The following is a 13,510-nucleotide window of genomic DNA, read 5'->3' on the forward strand; positions in this document are numbered from 1 at the left end:
TTACAATATTTTAAAAGAGTTCCAGTGAGTGTCTAAAGTAAATGTATACTTTGCTGTTATAATCGGAATGAGAAAGAACTCTTCTTTCCAATAGAACCTAAATTTTAAAATTCGGTTAGGTTGCAGGTTGATCCTAAACGTGTTGAAAAATGCACTCTCTACCAGATTCGATGTATTGATTAGGTTTTCACAAATAAGACGACATAGTAGAAAAAAATGTGTAAATTATAAAAAAAACATTCGTTGTTTCTCCCAAAAGAAATAATTAATTACATGGAAAAGATATTTTTTTTAATTTACTATGAGATGTAAGATACATATCTCTATTTTCTTTATCACTTTTTAGACTTTGATCAATTTTAGACTGACTGAAATGTGTAGTTGAAGTTGAAGATATCAAGTTTAGAACGTCATGGTGGCAAAGAAGAAAATACTGCATATTTCCTACTCCTTTATCCATGAGTTTCCGAACTCATATAATATGTATATATATATTTTGACTATAACATTCCAAAATTATTAAATTTCAATATTCAATAGATTCAATATAAACAAACTAGCTAACCAGATAATGAAGTACAAATAGATATACGGATATACAAATTGCCAACTACGTAACTATATGATGAATTGATAATAACTTTGAAATAACTTTCAACAACTATTTTGAGAACGTTCATCGAAAATAATGGATGTAGATAATAAAGGATAATGGAGTGTCCTCCAACTAGTAGGAATAAATCCAAGAACGCAACTTCCTCTTTGGAATCAAACCAGATGACCGCCCAGCCTACCTTTACTAACGATTGTGGTCAAATTAGAATAGCTGTCATTAGTCATATAATAAGGAATATGTGCCCTTGTAACAAACCACAAAGAGGTAGGGATCAAGAGGTAAAACAAACATATTTCAATATTCAACGGTAAATCAATCTCAACTTCAACTCGTATTCTTATTCCACCAATAACGTTTTCGCAAGATTCTAAGTTAACAAAGAAATAAAAACTATGCGATACATAAGTATTAAAATATGATGAGATTTTATGACATAGTATTTATATTTAGAACACCATTAAACGCTATTAAATTGATGCAGAAGAGTATGATCTCGGAAGCGTGAAAATAAAATTTGATGACAAGAAAACATTAATAAAACCAGTTTGACTAGATCATTCTCGAAATTCGATAATTCATTAGTGACTGATGAGACCTACTGAGATAAAAATCTTTTTTTATTAATTCATTATAATGCCTCAAATTATTCTTTTTTTAATAACTCAATTTATAAAATTAAATAATAGAATTTTCACTTTCTCATTCTGTAATATGGATTTAAGGTTTGTTATTTTTTAGAATCATTTTGTGTACTTTTGTGTGCTGCCATTTCTGATTAAAGTTCTTCTAATAGGAATTATTTACAATTATATTCAAAGTTATTTGTTTTTACCAGACTACGGTTAACCACAAGGAAGAAACCATTAGGTAGTAATGTGTTTAGCCTGTCTGTAAGCAAGCACCGATTTTCAAGTTTTATGGTTCAAATAAAAAAGTGAGATTGCGTGAACGTTTTGAAACACCATAAGCTGAAAATATATTTTAAGCACTTCCTAATTTTTGATTTTTGATATTGTACAATGTGTAACTTGATGATCATTTTTGCAGGATGTCACACGATATATGATCCGATCTATGAACAAAATTATTAGAAGATGCAATTTTTAAAAGGATAAAGAATTCTAACGGAGAATCAATAAACTGATTAAAAATATTATTATTTTTATTATTGGCGCAACAGACCATGGAGGCTTCGCGCGATGCACTAAGAAACGCCAGGAAACGCGCAATGTATTTATTGCGCGTTTCCTGGCGTTTTTTTTCATAGGGCAGGTTCGTCACTCCTACGCCTATTTTTTGTGAGTATCACCCATAAGCTAACGGGCCCCACAAATGCCCGGGGGGGGGGAGGGGAGCCTGTGAGTGAATTTTGAACTAACCTTTGGATTAGAAGACAGGCGCTTTGCCACGCTGGCACTGACGCCCCTGCTTTATTACAAATGTGGAACGCTTCCCGATTTTTCCTGTCATCCTTGCACAGGGGCCATGCTAATCTTCTCTGTATCGTTCCAATTTTAGTATATGTACCGCCGAAGCGAATTAAAAATATATTGGATGCGAATTGTCAGAAATGAACCCTATACAATTTTCTAAAAGACATCAATGAATGAGAATGAAAATTGTTAAGTCCTAAGTTTATCACCACGTTGGGTAGACCAAGACAGTTCGAATGTATTATACTGACATCACTGTATAAAAATATCAGACAAATAACAACAGCAAAATTCAAGGACTTAATAACCTATTACGATATATAACACTGGAATATCATATGATTTCTTCAAATCTCTTCACACACACAATGTAGATGAGTAGTAAATTGTTTTGTAATTTTGTATGTTATGTAGCGAACAAATATTTTGAATTGCATAGATTATGTTTTTTAAGTGTTTTAAAGATATGTAAAATGAGTACTGTTTTTGTTTAATTTGAATCATTTGAAATTATATTGATTGGACTTGGGTTCCTTCAAATTTTATAACGAATTTGGATCTTAATTTTGAAACTCCATTTTTGGTAAGAAAACGAATATTATTCACTTAATAATTGCCATTATTTTAATAGGAACTTTAAATTTAACACCTTTAGATACACTTAAGCTGTATGTCTCATTAGTATGCTGTACGTATATTGATAATTGCATTGAAACACATACCCTTAAACATCTCAACTTAAATATAAATGGACTTATACCACCTTCAAAATAAACGGCTCATATGATCCAGAGATCATGTCAAAGCAGACTTTCACCTCTATTGTTTTTGAAATTTTTATTTGGTTTTAGGTGACAATTGATCTCTCTTTTGAGGGTGTTGCTTAATTTTTAACTTACTCCTGAAATTATCAAGATAACGTTCTCCTATAGAAAATTAAATTTTAAAAATTCTTTGTTATAAACAGTGTTTGGTTATTTTCGAACAAGTATAAGGAATAATATCGTTTTAGAACTCAATGTTTATTAAAAAATCATTTTCAAAATACAACAGCTTTCTTGCGCCTCCTTGAATCTCTTCTTTCGCCCATGACTTATTTCTCTTACACGCATAATCATTGCTATCTTAATTGCGACTGATAAAAGTGGAGTTCCTCCTTCTCAGACTTCAAAAAATGAAATTTTACCTATACATAGGTAGTTGTTAGTTATATGTTCTAGTTTATTACATTAAAAATGAAGTTATAACTACCCTTTTGGAAAATCCTAGATACAACTAATGGAGTAGTTGTAGATCCCGTTTAATCACACCAAAGGAAGTTACAAAATACAGAAGTGTAAACAACAACTACGTTTTAATCACCCTATATTTACCGTCAAAGTTAAACCACATGGCACTGTAAACACCCAGTGAAAACCAACGCTGGGAAAATATCAACATTCAGTGAATAGAACCCATCTGTCTGTCGTTAGAACTATCACTAACTTACTAACTTGCTGTAAAAATAAAATAAATAGTTTTTCGAATAATACGACAACTCATCTCCTTTAAAAAAATAATTAATATTTCTACAAAATAAAACAAGCAATGAAATAAAAAAAATATTTTATTCTAGGAATAATGTCCCCTAAGAATAAATGTATGGTTTAGCATTAAGGATAATGTCTTGAAAACATTTAGAAAGTTTCAGTATGCAGATTAAAATAACATTAAGACCTTGTTTATTAACACTTCCAGTCGGCATTTCAACGAGAGACATAAAACATATCAACGGGAGAATTTTTTGAAGCAATTCATGAGTCTTTTCAGTCTCAACTCTAGACAATCGGGTCATTATTAGCAAAGATGGCCGTTAGCTTTGTACATCTCATAAATATGGTACAGGTTGTATGGGTCTCCATACGTGAATTTCCTTTTATGAATTTAAAAACATATACTCATATCAAGCGGCGTTTGGTGATGTTGATTACATCATTGTATCTGTAAAAAAAAACAATAGCTATGAAGTTAAAATTACTAAGGGTCCTAAAAAGTCTCCGCCCCTTGTCAATATTTTCTTCTTTAATGTGTGTTTACAATTATATTATAAATTGAAACTTTATTTAAAATTGTATAGATTTTTAAAAATCTACCTAGAAAATGTAGATTGAACAGGAATGTATATATTTTAATTCGATTTTCAATTCAATTCGAATTTCAATTTTTTTTATTTTCCCTTTCAATGATTCTGTCTGTTTCAATCTTCCTGGTATTTATTTTTTTTCCCTTTGCTTTCTAATATTAACTAAATATTTTAGTTTTAAATAACTCTATCCTAACCGTCACTTACCCGACATGTCCTAAAGAGGTTCCGTAATAGTTTCCCCATTTATGGTTACTGAGGGAAACCTGTCTCGATAAAAATTGCACAGGAAAGTATTAATATGATTATAATTTTACTAATTAGTCTCGATAACATTAATTAATTAAATTTAATGAGGTCAATAACAGTTTTTACCTTGATAAATGTATCTTAATCACATACCTGCTTTAAGATGAACTGTATCCGCTAATGGCTCGCGTGGGTAGATGCAGATTATTATATTACAAAACAATCTAAAATTAAAATAATAAATTAAATTATTTACCTGTCTATTAGCTGTCAAGAATTAAGAGTGAGTTTGCTTTACCTAGAAGGTCCAGTATCACCAACCTCACCTTTCTGTCTCAATCCAAATTTCAATAAAAAAATCTAGGTACGCCAAAAAAAAATATATATATATTAAATAGTCGTATTATTGTACGCATCTAATATTTATTTATACGCTAATGTCAATAATTCTTCGAAATAGAACAATCTAAATTACTTCCTAAGATATTGTATATGGCTAGAAATTTGAGGAAATGAAGAAACTTATTAAAGCCCCCAAGATCGTAAATAAAAAATTCATTGATGTTAGATGCCTGTGATTCAACCAGGTATTTTCTAAAGTAATTAATTTTTACTTGTTTACTGTTTTCATTTACTGTTTACATTTCCTGCTACACTCGCCTAATAAAGTTTATTTGCTTACAAATTAGTTGATATCTTATAGGAAATTCGTCGTAGGTTCGGGAAATGGTGAAAAAAGTAAAGACATTCTGATCTTTGTAGGAAAAACATGCTTTTCTTGGAAAATTCTTTCAAAAAGATCAAATCTCAATATGATTAGAAGGTGAGGTTAGTGGCACTAAATTCTACTCCCCCTTCATTTATTGAATTTTCTTGTGAAACGCATTGCATAATCTCTCAGTTCAGTTGCTTTATCTGTCAGACGTTTAGTATTCCCATTACTAACACAACACAAAGGATAACGTTCTACTAGCTAAAATATATTTCAATTTTCTAAATTCTTTTCTAAAAGGTTCGTATTATATTACATATTAATATTATAAGATATTTTCTAGAAAATCAAAGATATAACAGGAATAGGTTATATTACAGCAATATCATAAAAAAGCATCAGCGTTTCCGTTTAATGTAACTTTAAGTGTTCTCCTCGATATGGAGATAAATGCAATAAGCCATGCAATGAATGTTATTGTGAAGTTCATAAATTAATAACGGTTTTGGACCCTGCTATGTTTACCAGTAGAAAATTACTTAGTAATTAATTACAGACCTTAAATTAGTTTCTTATTAATTTTAACAAGTTTTAAAAATCGGATTGCCGATAAAAACATGAAAATGTAATGTGTTTATTTATTGTTTTTTTCTCTGTTTTTTTTTTTTTTTTTTGTCTTCAATATGCTTTAAATTGAACTTGGTAAAGCAAAATGCAAAAACAAAGTCGGACAATGACGAGATTTCAATTTTTTTAACAAACACTAGCAGACCCCGTAATGCTTCGCTATTGCTATATTTAAAGACATATATACTCTAATTGAAACTTTGATATCAATTAATAGATATATGAAGTGATAAGCCGGTAACTATAGTACCATAAATGGTAACAGATAATTTCGCTGTATAATCGTTAATACTGGTCCGACATAGGTGATTTTCATTATTATTTTAAATAATGTGATTATCTATGTTATTTTCACACATAAATTATTTCATAAAATGTGAATAGTTTTTATATAGTAACCCTTACTGTACTTCCAATATAAGTCAGTACTTCAATACAGTTATTGAAACGATTCAGACTGACTAACCTATCAAAGTGTGGTAAAAGATTTTTTAGGACTGAAACAAATTAGATGTTTATTTTTAGCAACTCAAGAAACTCTTAGATACGAATTTTCGAAAAATGGGCACCGGAATAAAAGAAAAAATCTCCAAATTAATCAAGGTTAAAATTTTTAATTTTTAAATTCTTTTTCTGTTCGAGAGGACGTTAAAAACAAATATAATTTGCATTTTCCAAAAAAGAATTTTTGTTGACCAACTTTACTTAAATCCATATTATGTTATTTAATTTTTTGTGAATAAAAAATCATTTAATAGAATCAGTAATATTTATTTCTGCCAATATTATTCTTATTTATCAATATTATTTATTTCATATCAGAAAGTCTCTTTCTGATATGAAATAAATAATACGTACGGTGTAGGGGAGGTAGAAAAAAAGAAAAGTAAGAGAGAGAAACTTTATCATGAAAAAAGTATATTAAGAAAAATTATAGACATGAATAAAAGTTATTGAAAATCAGTATTTTTTATGACCCTGCCACCTAAAGCATTTCGTCTTATATTCCAATGATATTCCTCACCTACATCTACAATGCGTATTCAGATTCACATATTTTTCTGACCCATGGAAATTATCCATAATCAAAATGATTGCCAAACCTCAAAAGCCGCCAAAATACCCATCCTCCTTCCGTCCAATTTCTCAGTTACCTATCATAGGCAAAATCCTTAAGAAACTCATCTTGAAATACCATCCTTGATTCCAACCACTTAATCCCAGATCACCAGTTTGAATTCCGAACATTCCACTCCATTATCCAGCAATGTCATCGTGTGGTTGATGTTGCTCCGTCTTCATTGGAGAGAAGAATGTATAGCTCGGGAGTCTTTCTTGATGTAGAACAGGCTTTTGATCTAGTCTGGCACCCAAGACAACACTAGGTCCGTAACTTTCTACCCACTACATATTTTCTCATATCCGTTCTTATCTCTTCGACAGATTATTTCAAATAAATCACAATTTTTAGGGGGGGGATTAGGTTATCTATATTTCCCCAGTCTGCTGGTGTACCTCAGGGTAGTATTCTTGATCCTATCCTTCATACAGTTTTTACAGCTGACATCCCAACCCGTCGTAACACTATCCTCACCACGTATGCTGATGACACATGTCTTTTGTCAATGAATAAGGACCCTTCCATTGTATCCCAAACCTTCCAATCCCAAATCACCACCACCCTTGTAGAATGGTACCAAAACTGGAAGATTAAAATAAATTTCAATAAATCACATTTACCCTTCGTCGTACCTTCCATCCCACAGCATCCTTTAATAATACCCCACTTATTCCTGTTGAATAGATCCGTTACATAGGACTACATTTGGCAAAATTGCTGACGAAGAACCCTTATACAAGACTGAAAATACAGGAATCTGCTCCTCAATTCCGACTATTACAACATTTACTAGATAAACGGTCTATACTTCCAATCCATTACAAAAACTGATCTACATGACTATTATAAGGCCTGTCTGGACATAGGAAGTTGAGCTTTGGTGCTCTAGAAGATAACTTCGAGATGTTCTCCTCTAGAAATATTATTGGAGTTCTATCAATGGGTAGATGCTCCACATGTTTGTATCATGTCATTATATCACTTACAGCAAATTTACATGTCGTAAATATTTGTATACAATTGTAAATAACAATAAATAAATTATTTAAAAAAAAAATCATTTGAAAAGACCTGAAGAAATTAATAATACTAGGCCCATTTAACACTTATCCCTGACTTTCATCCAAATTTGAGAAGCGTTTTTAAAATATAAGTTGCTCAGGTAAATACGTTTGCCCAGAGCAAAACTAAAGGACGAAATCACATAAAATTTATGAGTCACACTCAGTTTAGGTAAATGGAATTTAAAAGAAAATTTGTTTGTCAAACTGCTGTAACCTGTTGCTCATGAAAAAAGAAATCAGAGATCATAGAGGTGGCCTTTTTTCTTTTATATTTCGTTAAAAGTATACTTTTCACATTTTTTATTTATCCTAAACAAGAGAATAACCAGTATTTAATCTATGTAGGATATCAGTTTGTTTCGTGTTGAATCCAGGACTTTGTATTCAGAATATAACTCACTGAGATGGTTGAGCTTTGTGTAAGATAGAAAACATAGTCCACTAAGAGGTCAGTGGGATAGTTTCCAGCTCTCCGGATCAAAGTAGGGGAGTACTTGTATGTTTTCATTCCTTGAGGAAAGTATCTTAGCCTTAATCTAGTGCACGATACCTACAGTGTATAATTACTTTAATTATACTCTTATAATTCACTACATTCCCGTTCTTGGTTGCCTTGGCACCTGCCAAGAATTGTCTTTAAACGGTATAAATATTTGGTAGTTATCCCAAACCACATTTGGTAGAAGGATAAAATACCCTTATCTCTTTCAAATAACCGTTAACTAGTATATTTACTTAGGCATAAAAGGATGTTATAGTAAAAACTAAATATGGTAGCAGAGTTTTACTTGAACTAAGCATTTTATACTGTATTCAAAGATTATTTGTTCCGACTTACTTGTCCACAGATTTGTTTACCAATTTTTAATGAGGTTTAAGTACGATTTTATTCCAAGTGTTTAAGATGAGAAATTTTTTTATTTCCTTTACTTCTGGAACCATACAGCTGCAATTTCGGTTATTTCAGTTAAAAAATATGATTCCATTTTTTTTTTTTTTTTAACAAAGTGTAAGTTCATTAATGTTTTAAAATTATTGAGGATCAGAATCTGGCAGTTAGACTAATGCATCTTTGAACAATATTTGTCTAAGTCAGAAGTTTTATATTCAGACACGATAAAGAGAGTTTCTGCACGTATTCTTCATCCAGGATATCAACACAGGCGATTTATTTCATTAATGTCATGAAATTAAACGGTGAATTTATGTGCCAAACTTAATGCTTACATAAATGAATAACTGTCGATGTAAATGACAGAAAATGACACTTCAATCATCGTATATTAACTGAGAAGAACATAATAAACAGAAAAGTATATCTAATATGGTCCGACCAGATAACATCTATCGGTCGGTGCCAAAATAACATACAAATGTAATAAACATACTGGAATATGAGTTAGTTACATTGTTGATTATTAGGACGCTGTGGAGGCTTGGATTTACAAACTAGAACAGTACAAAATGAAATAATTCCTAGCAATAAACTAATAATTCAATCAATAATATACTACTAAATTCAAAATACTAAAATAAAAAAAAAATAATGAAAGAATATATAAAGTGAATAATAATGAAGCGAATTTAGAATTAATAAATTAATAATAATGAGCTAATGAATTCATTATAAGTATGGATTGAACTTGGTTAAATTTAAGAATAGAAAATAAAAAAGAAGAAAATATAAAATATTATACAACATAATATATATAATACGTAACGCGATATCTAGCATAGAGAATACTAAAAAGAAATGAGGATTAAAACAAAAGTTGAACTGAAAAATGCAAAATAAATAATATAAGACTTTATATAATATATAAGAATGTATATAACTACAGTTAAAAGTTGTATAATAGGAGTTAAGAAAAAATACATGCAAATTTAGTCATTTGGTGAATAAAAATCAGTTATTGAGAGTAATAAATATAAGAAAGTACTCAGTTAAATATTTCTTCTTTAGATTTTCTTGTTATTGATATATTTATAAGTTCTTCTGGTAAGCGATTTAACATATATATGATGCTAAATAGTTTGAAGTATGCTTCCCTAATCTGTTTTTATATAGTGGTTCGATAAATCAGTTTTTTCCTAATATTTTTTTAAATATCTGTTTTCTTTTATAAATAAATTACTATTTGTAAATTTTAGGATAATTTGGAAAAGTAAAATATCTCAGGTGGTAAAGTGGCACAATTTTAAAATTTTCTGATTTATTACTGCGTTTCGTTATCGATTGTTAAAGATACTTTATATTTGCAAGTTTTGATATGTGACTATCATCCTGGCACTATAGCATTCTATCCTATACCTCAATATTGATTCAAATAATGCTCTGTAACCCATTATTAAGGTTTCTCTTTTAAATATAAATTTGAAGTAATACATTTTGTATGAGCACTCTTTAATCTCTTTAAGACATCAACTGTGTGGAGTTTCCAAGAAAAAGCATTATCCACAGTAACACCTTAATATTTATATTTTTCAACAACATTTTATGTTTTACAAGAACACAGTCATGGGATTTAATGTACTGGTCGTCTACAGAAGCCATATGATCTTATCAACACATTGACCGTTCTGCCTTTTTTAAGTATGATTAGGCCATTTTAGAAAATTAATGTATTAATTTTGGGAATGAGTAGTAAATAATAAATGTACTAAAAATTAGTATAGTAATTATTTATATTCTATATTGTAGTATTACATTCTGGATTTTTGCACGAGACATTCAGAAACCGTTCATCTATGAAACAAACAGCCCTCACCTTAAACATCTGTTTGACAAATGCATACAAACATAGAATCTGCCGAAAGTCCTTAATATTTCTAGTGGGAAGCTGATACGAAAAGCTTTCTAATGTTTTATAGAGCTTTTGAGCGATCTCTTCTGCACTACGGAAACATATTCTTCCGCCTCACCCACAGCAAGAATTATTGGAGAGTATCATCGTACATCACTATTTAACGAGCACAACAAGACTGATAGACAGCTTATGTGTCGAAGTTAGGGAACCACGGTTGTAATATAGGCGACATATATTAATCCTGAAACAAATGTTCAAGATCAAAGCTCTTCCTGGGTTAAAAACCCATTATTTCAGAAATATTCATCGAAAAAGAGAATAATAGTACCTAAAGTAATCTGCGTATTTTTTCCCAACATTCGTACTTAAAAATTTCACCGTGGCACATTCTCAATATCAATGTTGTCAATATCAATCTTGTTACAACGTTTTTCACTATTGTATCAAATTACAATATTTTGACTAATGTTTAGATAGATACAGAGGATATTCTCTAGTATACAACGGTGAATCCAAAAGTAAATAGATGGTGGATAATACCCTCTGGGCCCTGTTTCATAATGAAAGCTAATAGTATTAGTTCATAGTACAAGTGTAGAAACTAGTGTGGTAACAATACTAATACTTATTTTTTCATGATATGGATGACTGTTAGTGGTATTACAGGCATTAAAAAATACTAAAGTACAAGTTACTATTGTACAAGTCAGTGTAATTGAACTAAGATAAATCTACAAGACTAATAGTATTAGTTTTTACTTTATTATGAAACAGGGCCCTGGAAGAGTACTGCAGAATTGACAGCAATTTACCTTGAGCTATAAAAAAGCGCTCTAAGGTAGAGCGAATAAAACATCCTGTTTCCATAGACTCTTTGAGTTTATTGTCGTTATTAAAAAAATTATTAACACTATCCATTGCATTAATCATATTCCAAACGAATTTTTTAGCTAAATTTAACTGACACAAACAATTTTTGTTATCTGGATGCTGAATAAGAATATTTCGAAAATTATAAAATTGACAGAGCGACAAAAGACGATTATTGATCTCGCCATATGAGTGCTTAGATATCACCCCACAATCATCATTCAGTACTGATAACAACGCGATTATATAAAAAAACAAAAAAATGGTAGATTGGACCAACATTACAGAAAACAAACTAAGAGAAATTAAGCATACAGTATGCCCGTGGAAGCCATCAATCCATTTTAGTTGACGAGTTCATACTAGATTACGAATCATACTCTCTCGACTAACGCAAGAATATTACTGACTGGAACATATAAACAGTAAACATACTGTCAAACTGTTAAAATAATACTGATAGCGTGTTAGTGATAATATGGTGTTAATGGTAGCAGTGTTATTAGAAGTATTTCAGAATTCAATATCTTTATGCATAAGCAAACATCACGTATAATTTTCGAATTATTCGAAAAATTATTTTTTTTCTTGGGTGTAAGAAATATTTGTTTTCTTATTTTAAAATGCATAGAGTTCAATATTTTCTTAAACCCTGCCTTACTACACATATACAGCATAAGGAGAACCACAGTTAAAATTTTTAACTTCATATTTATTTTCGTTTTTGAAATACAGTTATCAATAAGCTAGTGAGTGGGTGGTACGTGTAATATTTTTTTCTATTCTTAATCATATTGAAAAAATACTTGACGATAATATCCGTTATTTGTTACTAAACACTTCTAATGCATCATATTTTTAGTTTAAAGGATTATGAAGAATTAATACTTTAAGGTTTCTGTCTACTTATTACTGTTAAGACTCTGGTTAAGCTAACTTGATGTAATTCATATTTAGCTAACGTACAAGGAAATTGTAAGGCAGGTGTATCATACTAAAGCAACATCAACAGATCCCACTATGTAGTGTGGAATCCCTTAGTTCAATTATAACTATCGTTTAAGAAAGCGTTGTACGTGCAATCAGAGAATATCTTGATGTTACTACTTTTCATGAGCGATAATTGCTCAAGTGATGACTTAGTAATAGCGTGACCAAGGACAGCGTACTGGAAGGAGCACTAGGAAATCTGAAGTAAGAAAAAGTGCGGTCGGCTAATTAACGAGGGAAAAACTTAATATATGTACACTTCAAGGTGTCATGGGTGTGGAGAAGGACATACAACTCCAGAATGGAGAGCAGTTTCCCATTCTCTTCTCACTTATTCTAGAAACTTAAAAAATAAAGGCGAAATATGTCAGGATGTTGCACAAATGCTTTTGTGATGTTCAATATGCTCTGTATTTAGAACAGGGACGAATTTATGTAGGGAAGGTGGTAACAATAATACAAGTCAGAAATAGGCCAAATGTTTTCAAGCAGTGTAAAATATTTGGGTGCTCTGATTTATACTATCGATTAATACGGTTGAAAAGAAGCTTTAAAATGGCCAAAGTTAAAAAAAAAGCCGAAACATCACTGAAATAAGTAATACATATAATAATAATATTTTCTTAAACCCTGCCTTACTACACATATACAGCATGGTGTAATTAAGTATATTTTATATATATATATAACTTACGAGCACTTAGACTGAATAGCTTGAAGAAAGAGAGAAAGAGGGAACAGAATTAAACTGCACGCTTACTAGAAAGATACTGGTTTATTATCTCTGTGATGCTATAGACATTATTGAGGTTTATTTACATGAGGAGTTAGGATTAGTGTTGTATACAGGGCTTGCCCAACCATAACTTATATATATATATAAGTTACGGACCATCGGGA

General features: G+C 30.5%; 1 long non-coding RNA gene and 1 other non-coding gene across 2 annotated transcripts in view; one reads left to right on the forward strand and one right to left on the reverse strand.

Annotated features, from left to right (window-relative positions):
• Positions 1-2,051: 2,051 nt before the first annotated feature.
• On the reverse strand, positions 2,052-2,156 carry LOC112210740 (U6 spliceosomal RNA). Its single transcript, XR_002945284.1, has one exon. It is a non-coding gene; the product is annotated as a U6 spliceosomal RNA (small nuclear RNA).
• A 311-nt stretch (positions 2,157-2,467) lies between these two features.
• The window catches only part of LOC136796445 (uncharacterized), a 17,240-nt gene continuing 6,197 nt past the window's right edge, over positions 2,468-13,510 (forward strand). The window contains exon 1 of the long non-coding RNA XR_010844169.1: positions 2,468-2,632. This is a non-coding gene — a long non-coding RNA (uncharacterized lncRNA). The remainder of the gene's footprint in view (positions 2,633-13,510) is intronic.

This window comes from Halyomorpha halys, unplaced genomic scaffold (genome assembly GCF_000696795.3).
Source record: "Halyomorpha halys isolate HHAL.00 unplaced genomic scaffold, Hhal_1.1 Scaffold1644.1, whole genome shotgun sequence".
Classification (NCBI taxonomy): domain Eukaryota; kingdom Metazoa; phylum Arthropoda; class Insecta; order Hemiptera; family Pentatomidae; genus Halyomorpha; species Halyomorpha halys.